The sequence below is a fragment of the Branchiostoma lanceolatum genome, chromosome 11, assembly GCF_035083965.1.
Source record: "Branchiostoma lanceolatum isolate klBraLanc5 chromosome 11, klBraLanc5.hap2, whole genome shotgun sequence".
NCBI classification, from domain to species: Eukaryota; Metazoa; Chordata; class Leptocardii; order Amphioxiformes; family Branchiostomatidae; genus Branchiostoma; species Branchiostoma lanceolatum.
In genome coordinates, this window is record NC_089732.1 from 14,945,383 (window position 1) to 14,954,140 (window position 8,758).

The following is an 8,758-nucleotide window of genomic DNA, read 5'->3' on the forward strand; positions in this document are numbered from 1 at the left end:
TGATTTTCATTTACTTCATGTTACCTAATTATAATGCATTTAGCCCATGCTGGGCATGAATATGCAATAAAGTTCATTGTCATTGAAATTTACTATGTGTAGGAATGACAACCATAGAATAGACTAATCATAGAATAGAACGGACTTATTCTAATGTTCAGGTTATTGATTTTGTGGTACTTAAACATATAAACTTTAATGGGCAAAATATTTCCTGAAATTTGTATTGCTGGCAAGAAATGTTGTGATTAGTACGATTGGCTTGTGTAGGCGCGCTGACTCTCAGCGCTTCAGCCAGGTCGGGGTCTAGAGAATGTTTTGACTGAACTCACCTTGTCTTTGTTGAGAAGTCTTGAGAGAGAGAGAGGACAAGCACTCGCAGACTTACGTTTTGACGGTTTAATTAAGCAATGTTAGTAGTTATACAAAAGCCGCCAACTAAACTGGAAAGTTCTGGGTTTATCCCCTTGTCCGAATCTTCTTGAGTGAGTCCCTTGTTGTGTCTTCAGTGAATTCCTGTGTCCTGTGATTCTCCTCAGTTCTTGTATATTCCAAAGTAAGCTCTTGATTTAGTAAAACTTAGTCTGGTCTCCCGGCCATTGGCTGACTGTCCTCTGATGTCTTGGAGTTTGTCCTCCTGTTCCTGGAATCTTCTTTTCCAGTCCTAATTGATCCTTCTTGAAATTCCTGAAGTCTTCACCCCAGGCCTAAGTGTCCTAAGTCTCCTGGAAGTTCCTTTTCCAGGCCTCTGATCCTTCTTCTTCTTCTTGGAGTATGTTTGTCTCCAAGCCTAGATATCCTGGAGAAATGATCTCCAGGCCCATTTCTGACCTCCGTCTTTCTTGTGCAATGGCTTCCTTCTGTCCCAAATTCCAGCCGCCCCCGGGCTAGCCTTGCTGGGGTCTCCCGAGGGTACCAGTGGCGGGAGACTAACTTATGCTAATCTAAACTAAAGGCGGCAAATTAAAAAACTGTAAGTTGGCGATTACAGCTTGGTAGCGCTTTTGATCTGTTGTCATTGTTTTGTGCTATCAAACAACGCTGTTTTTAATGCAGTCATGCATTGAAGACTAAGAAGCAAAAGACCTCTGATTACCTTCGCCGGGAAGGTATGCCTTCGCGGGAAGGTTATGTTATCGGTTACGCCAGCTGTATGTATGTCAAGATCATAAGTCGAGAAAACTTTGACGGATCTTGCTGATTTTTGGTAGGTAAGTGGCGGTTGTAGGAACAAAGGTCAATTTCGAAAATGGTTAACCTGGCGTTTTCCTAAAGTGCTCCAGTGGACGTTTTATGTTAGTGTGTTTGTATGTAGACAACATAACTCGATGTATTGTTGATGGACCTGCATGATTTTTGGTGGGTACGTAGAGATTGTGGTAACAGAGGTCAAGTTCAAAAATGGGTCACCTGGCATGTTCCTGCGGTACTGCAGCGGGCTGTTCATGTATGCGTATCTGCTTGTTAACAGGATAACTCGAGAAGCTGTTGTTGGCTGTGCACGACATTTAGCGAATAGGTAAGTTAATTAAAGGAGAAGGTCAAGTTCAATGATGGGTCTCCTAGCGGGCACCATAGATACTGCAGCAGAGCTCCAAAGTTTGAGGTCAAATTTTCTGCAAGTGCTACGGTCATGGTTTTTGTGTGGTAGATAGTCCATGCCACATGAAGTAAGTTGTGTACGTTTGGGCCCTCTAGTGGCTTATTTGGAGCTGCAGCGGGTGTTTTTAATTTATTTGTTTTGACCTTTGGACATGAATAACTTGACTTATGGTCAACGAATCGTCTTGATTTATGTTATGTAGATAGCTTGATTAATGCTTTACATAATCGAATACTCATAATGCCAATCAGGAGCTAATTCGCATAATTAGCAAGGAAAGTTTATAAACCTGCTGCCTTTCAAAATAGGACTCTCAAACATGTGAGATATATAGCTGAAAAAGAGAGAGGTATCGATAGATACCAATGATGCTAATAGCTACCTATTTTGCATAATTAATAAGAAAATGCTAATTGAAAATACCACAATAGTAAATGATTGGAACTTCATTCTTGGAAGCTAAGTAAAGGTTCACAATATCAGACAGAAATCATGCAGGACAAGGCCTCATTAACATAAATATAAGGAAATTTCTACAATGGGCGTAAGCTTCTTGCTGTAGGACCTGGCTTATTTGGCTTGGCGGTAATTAATCACGGATGCCTTGCTGTCACTGGCAAGGCGTGTTTTCACGACTCTGGTGGCCATTAATCACTTTTCCAGGCACCACCTGCAGGGTTATCACTTACATGACCGTCTGCCCGGGACCTAGAAGGATCCAGAAGGAATATAGCTACATTTGTGAGAAGTTCTTTGTGTCAGAAAACAGCAAATTTCTTAGCGATTTTAGATATTTTTAACCTCTTATCGATAGTCGCGACAACATGGGGAGAAAGAAGAGGTCAAGGTCAGCATCAGAGGAGCGAAAGTTAGAAGATCGCGAGCAGAGAAAGAAGGTTCGTATTCATTACGTAATATGGTATTCGGGACTCTATTTCACAAGATGCTGTTTAGAGAGCATTTTGTTTATTTGATAAACGTTAGGAAGGCGGCGATCATGTGATCATGGGGTCATGTATGACGTCAAGCGGGCCAGGTCCTGTGGTGGGAGAGGGGACCTAGGCAACAACATGTTAGCTTCCTATTTCCATGTAGGACTATAGATCAGACTTTCCGAACTGGTCGAGTTGTTAGTGTTATTAATGCTACGGTCACATCGGGGATGTAGCCCCGGCTTGGCTCTGACGTCTGGGGGCACCGGCTGTCGTGGTCACAACTAAAAGTTTCCTTCGCGCTACCCTGCTGGGGTCCCGGGTGGTGGGCAGTACATTATCCCAAGTGCCTTAAAGTTCAACGCGTAGACCCCCTTTCCTGTTGAGGGCGGGGTTGTACATCCTCTCATATATTGCTTCTCTAATCCCCCGTTCGAACCAGCGTTCTTCACGATCTAGGATGTCCGTGGATTCGAGATTGAATGAGCATTTGGGATAATGTACTGCCCACCACCCCCCACCCCCGGACGAACAACATTTAGTTACTGTACTAAAAGCAACAGTAGCTAATTGAACTATCGGCACAAAACTTTGTATTGAATTAATCTTCTTTTAAAGACTACTTCAAGACATCCTAAATTGTCTTAACCTAATTAACATACCTATTCAGAGTTTTGGTATAAAACCTGGTGTTCTCAGTCCTATCGTTAGTCACTGACGAAAGACAGTGGATGCTAACTGAAACGTCTGACTGTTTCAAAATTTTATCCAGTTGCTTGAGTAATTATTTTTGGCGTATCTTACTACCTGGATGTCTAACTTTCATCAACGTACATAACAGGATAACCCGTGACTACGAACTCTTGCAGTTTTCGTAAACAGTGCTAGGTGACGCTTTTGATCCATGAACATAGAAATGCTTTCTAACTAACAGATGACCTTTCACTTATGTTTAAAACAAATAATCTAATTGCTTTTGAACTATTGCAGTTCTAGAAAACATTGCTAGGTGACGCTGTTGAACCATAAGAATGTAGCTTCCATCACGCAGTCACAATTGAAGGTCTTGAAAAAATTGCTGGTGGCACTTTTGATCCATGAACAGGTGCTAAAGCAACAGACATTTATTTTTATCCATGACAAAAGCTGTTCAGTGCGTGTTTGTTACCTTCCACAGAGATGGATTGATAATCCAGATGTCGACCAAAAATACTAGCTACTATTCCATTAAACCGTTCACAAGTACAAGCAAGCCAACTGTCCTTGGTGCTGAACACTGTTTCAACACACAGTTAGCACACACACACAAACACACACACACACACACACACACGCACGAACACAGACTCATACTTGCATCATTAGAAATAGTTAAGTAAATGTCACCATCATTAGACATAGAAATAGACTTAAAACAAATTGTGTTATTCCGATGATCAACTGCAATAATCTAATTATGCACATATTAACGGCACTTGTACCCAAAGGCCCATGGCAATGTTTTGAAATTATAATTCTTCGGAAATTCGCTTGGACTAGACAAGTCTTAAGATCGTGTATGAAACATTTCCACGCATTTTGCAAACCGGCGACACCAGTTAACAAATGCTGCGCCAAGACTAGACATCTACCATTCTATAATAAAGCGAACATAAAGCACACTATCTGGGCAATCAGGCGACAATGAGCTACCGCGTACTAATACACGACTACACTAGCTATCCGGCGGAAGACAACACTTCGGCACAACAACAACAACAACAACAAAATAATAACATGAACGTTTAATCGGGAAATACAAAAAAATATGATTTTTAGCTATAGTTAGTGATATCCAAAAATATGGAGCTGAAAACCGAGGAGAAAACGCATTATTCGCGCCTTATTTTCTGGGATTACTTCGTATCGCGGATAAACTTCGGTTTGAGACTGAACTGGCATGACGTCACGGAAATTACCGACAGATCTTCTTCTTCTTATTACCGGGAAGACTTGTTTTATCTACTTGAACCTACAACAACAAATGTTCGAACTATATACATCGGGAAGGAAGGATGTTAGGACAATTTTCACCGAAAGAGAAGAAAGGACAAAGCACAAATGAGCAGAAACGGGGCGACAAGCGGCCGTACAAGATGCAAGATTCAACATTTCACCACAAGAACCCGGACAACGTTGTGGTCGTTCTTCTTTTATCGTTCATGTCAAAATGTCTTCAAATGTAGCGTCATTGCGGGAAATTTTCCACAGAAAGGGAAGCGAAAGGGCTGTGAAACTGTATGGACGAAAATTGATAGGCATAAACTCAGGATTTGGGGAGGAATGCAGCAAGATTTGGTGTCGATGCAGTCAACAAAATCAAGCACGTGTGACGTCATGACAGGTAAGATCTTTTGAAAACATTTTCGTCATTTCTGAGTGAAAATTCTCAATGAAAACTTCCAGTCTCTCAGAAAAGTTCAGAATATGCTTCGCACATAAATATTCTGAATGGCTGTGTAAAGTTTCTGTGTATCTTCTGTGACAAAAAATTATTTGTGAGAAATACAAGGTCCAAGTTTTTGAGCGCGCCACAACACAAGAACAGATCTTGAACAGATACAGCATACTGTAAAGTTTCTAATTTGTTCACAAACTTGAAGAAGTAAGCTACAATGCTGCGATTCACTAAAAATGTAAAAGGATTTCATGGTTAACTTGTTGATTTACGTTTTGAGTGAAAGGATATACTAGTATAACGTTGATGTAAGAATTGACACAGTGAATGGTGCGGTCTGTAATTGGTCGGGAATACGTCGGAAATGTTATTTGAGAATTGGTCGGAAAATCGCCGTCTCTCGGGGAATTTGGTCGGGATTTAGTCGGTTGAAGGATGCTTCCCGACAAAAGGATTAGTGGCTATTGACATGATCATCCTGTCAATAATAAGAGTTTTACACTATGGACAGGATGATCCTATGATGTATGCATTCCTATGCATTTTTTTTTTGTAATCTACTCTTGCACAATCTGTCAATATTGATTTTCATAATGTTGTCATCATGAAAATAATTTATTTAATTTTATTATCATAATTTTGCTCTAGAAGCATCCATAAGTACATCATTGTCAGGTGCTTTCCAGAAATGCTTCCTAACATTATCAATGAGTCAGAAAGCCGATGAATAGGATGTTTGACATCTAAGTTGATATTGCACTTATGTTGCATAATAAGATACTGTAAATGCAGAAATGTTAGCAAGGTTTAAGTTCGCGGTAAGGAGAAAATGGATTGTTGCGGTGGTTTTGAGATCACGTTTAAACAATTATAGTGCTACAGTCACACAATGGAACGGCTTTTCGCATGTTTTTAAGGTTGTGGTAAAGAGTTAATCGATGAAAGTCATGACCATAAAACCACAAATATTTCTGCATTTACAGTACAGGGAATGATGTCGATTTAGTATATTTTTACTCTGTATAGTGTACGCGAAGAGGGTCTACAGAACCATTGTTGCTAAGATGGTGGAGCAGTCAATGCTTCAGGCCTGTGAGGAAGCAAAGAAAACAACTGCTGACATGGAGAACAATGGTACATTGCACACTCACACTTTACATGCAGCTGTTATTTGTTTGTTACATATCTGGTATAAAATGCCTTTAACCCTATCTAGACCGGGCTTTTTTGAGACTTCTTGGACCGGGGGGGGGCTCTTTCGACCCCCCCCTTCATAACTTCGGAACGGTATGCTCTATCATCACCAAATTTGCAGGGAGTGATGTTCACGTGAAGTTTTATAATTCCTGTAATTTTGGTGACGTTATGACGCAATCTGACGTTATTATGACGTCATCGATGTGATTTTATTGGCTAAATAGGGAATTCCCATAATATCTAAAAGTATTAGACAAAATAGTGTGTATTGTTGATTTAAAGGTATGCCAGGACATTTGACGTCAGTGGTGACTAAGTTGACGTCAAATTGACGTCGAAGAATGACGTCATGTGTTGTTAGCGACCCCCTGGGATCCGCCATCTTGGATCGGCCATTTTGACATTTTCTAAAATACATTTTTTCCATGTATGACCCCAAATAACAATCAAAATAGATTAAAAACATAAATCTAAATGTTTCTGGCGAAGAAAATTCCAGGTTATGACGAATTTAAAGGCAAAAAAGCCTGTTTATACCAAAAATGATGATCTTGTCCGCCATCTTGGATTTTGAGCGATGACGTCATCAAATTAGCATAATTTATGAATATTAAATCATGACAGTTACATTAAATCACAAATGATGTTATAGATGTAGGAAACTAGTGTGATTGAGCAATAAAACATTGGAAACAACTATGTTTAAATCGAAATTAGTGAAATTTGCATAAAATGCCTCTTCAGAAACCCGTTGCCATGGCAACACGAAAAATGATAAACTTATACTTTTATCATAATTTTTTTGCCAACTAAATTTTAGGAAAAGTCACCAAGTTTGGTTGTCCTACCATACGTCGTTTGGCAGTTATACGATGTCAAAGTTGGCGCGGGCACTTTTAGCCCCCCCCCGGTCTAGATAGGGTTAAATTATGGCATAACACACCTGAGTTGTACTGAGTACAAGCATGGGCAGTAGGCCTCAGCTCCGCAGACTCAATACAATCATTTACATGTATAGCGAGTTTGTCTTCCCCGTTGAGTAGTTGCGCAAGACATCCTGCCCCATAGTTATGCAAATACTCCCGATGGCCTCCCGTCGTCTAATGCGAGACGGCCGCTTGGAGAAGCTAACTTCAAAATATCTTATTCCTCGCTCGATCCGCAAGGAATTCGCTTGGCGCCTGCGGCGCTGTGGGGCGCCCTTCGGGCGCGCACCTTTGGGCGCGCACCTTTGGGCGCTCTTCGGGCGATGTCGGCTTTCGGGTAAGTTCGGGATCCGCCAGCTATCCGATATCCCGGTATATATTCGGTATATATATAGCACGAACTCTCCTTCCGAGGCCTATAGCCTATGGTACAACCTGCATATCTGGACAGATTTATTAAATCCGCTCACATCAGGATGGTCTGGTGTGGTGTATTCTTTTACCTGCTAGTGGTGCCCCTCTCCTCAACCACGGGACTTGGTATTTTATGCCAGAGTCTGGAAAAAACACAACCTGATGCAGACTTTTTAGTTGGTGAAGCGCGGTGGCGTCATGAGGTAGAATAGGTATGAATATGGTCATGGTTTGGTTTGAAAGGGCAGAATCGACCACTAGCTTACATCCCAGTTCACGACTTGCAGGGAATTTGGACAGCCATTCCCGACTCAAACAGCTGCCTACGGCCAAACACGACTTGCATGTTGTTTACTTTTTTTTTCATTAAAATTAATATACAATACGTCATTACACATTTGCATAGAGTAGGCCACATATTTGTAGGTATAGTTAGTTACTAGTACATATATCAATCTTCATCCATCCTCTAACATGTACCTCTCTTTACCCATGTAGAAGACAAATGTGCTGAGGGAAACATATTGCAGCTTTATTTTCTACCAGTACATCTGACGCCCTTCAAGAACAGCATCCAAGCGAGTGGAAACACACATATTTCAGGGAGAGGGTTTGGGAAAAGTCTTTCAATATGATGTACTTGTATGATGGTAAATTGATGATGGATTCTCCTAGTGAATCAACAGATGAATTAATAGTACATGATGGTCTAAATGCTCTGAGTATGAATGGTTCTGGATTGGAACCTTTTGTAGTGAACATCATACAGGTATTGCTAAACACCACAATCGACTACAACTGATCACAACCAGGTGTGATACTAGTATGCAGTGGATTTATTAACCCCTACATGGAAAGTGCAAACAAGACAGTAACTAAATTGTGAAACAGATCAATACTGTTTGATACTAAATGTTCCAGAATTTATTTTTTTTTTTGGGGGGGGGGGGGGGACAACCATGCATATATCTTATAATATCTTATTAGAAATGTTTATATTCCTATGGAAGCTGCACCTTAACAATAACCTCAATGACCTACAGTCGCCAGTGCCCCTCATAGTATGATACCCTTGGAGGCTTGAGTAGTATAGGGGACCATCAAGAAGGTTATGTTTTCATAGTTTTGTGTACATGTCTGTTAGCAGGATAACTCTAGAAGTCATGAATGTATATTAATCTTTATCATATTGGGCATGTTGGTAGCTGTGGAGGGAAGAGATTAGATTATGGGCCCCTACCAGCTTCCC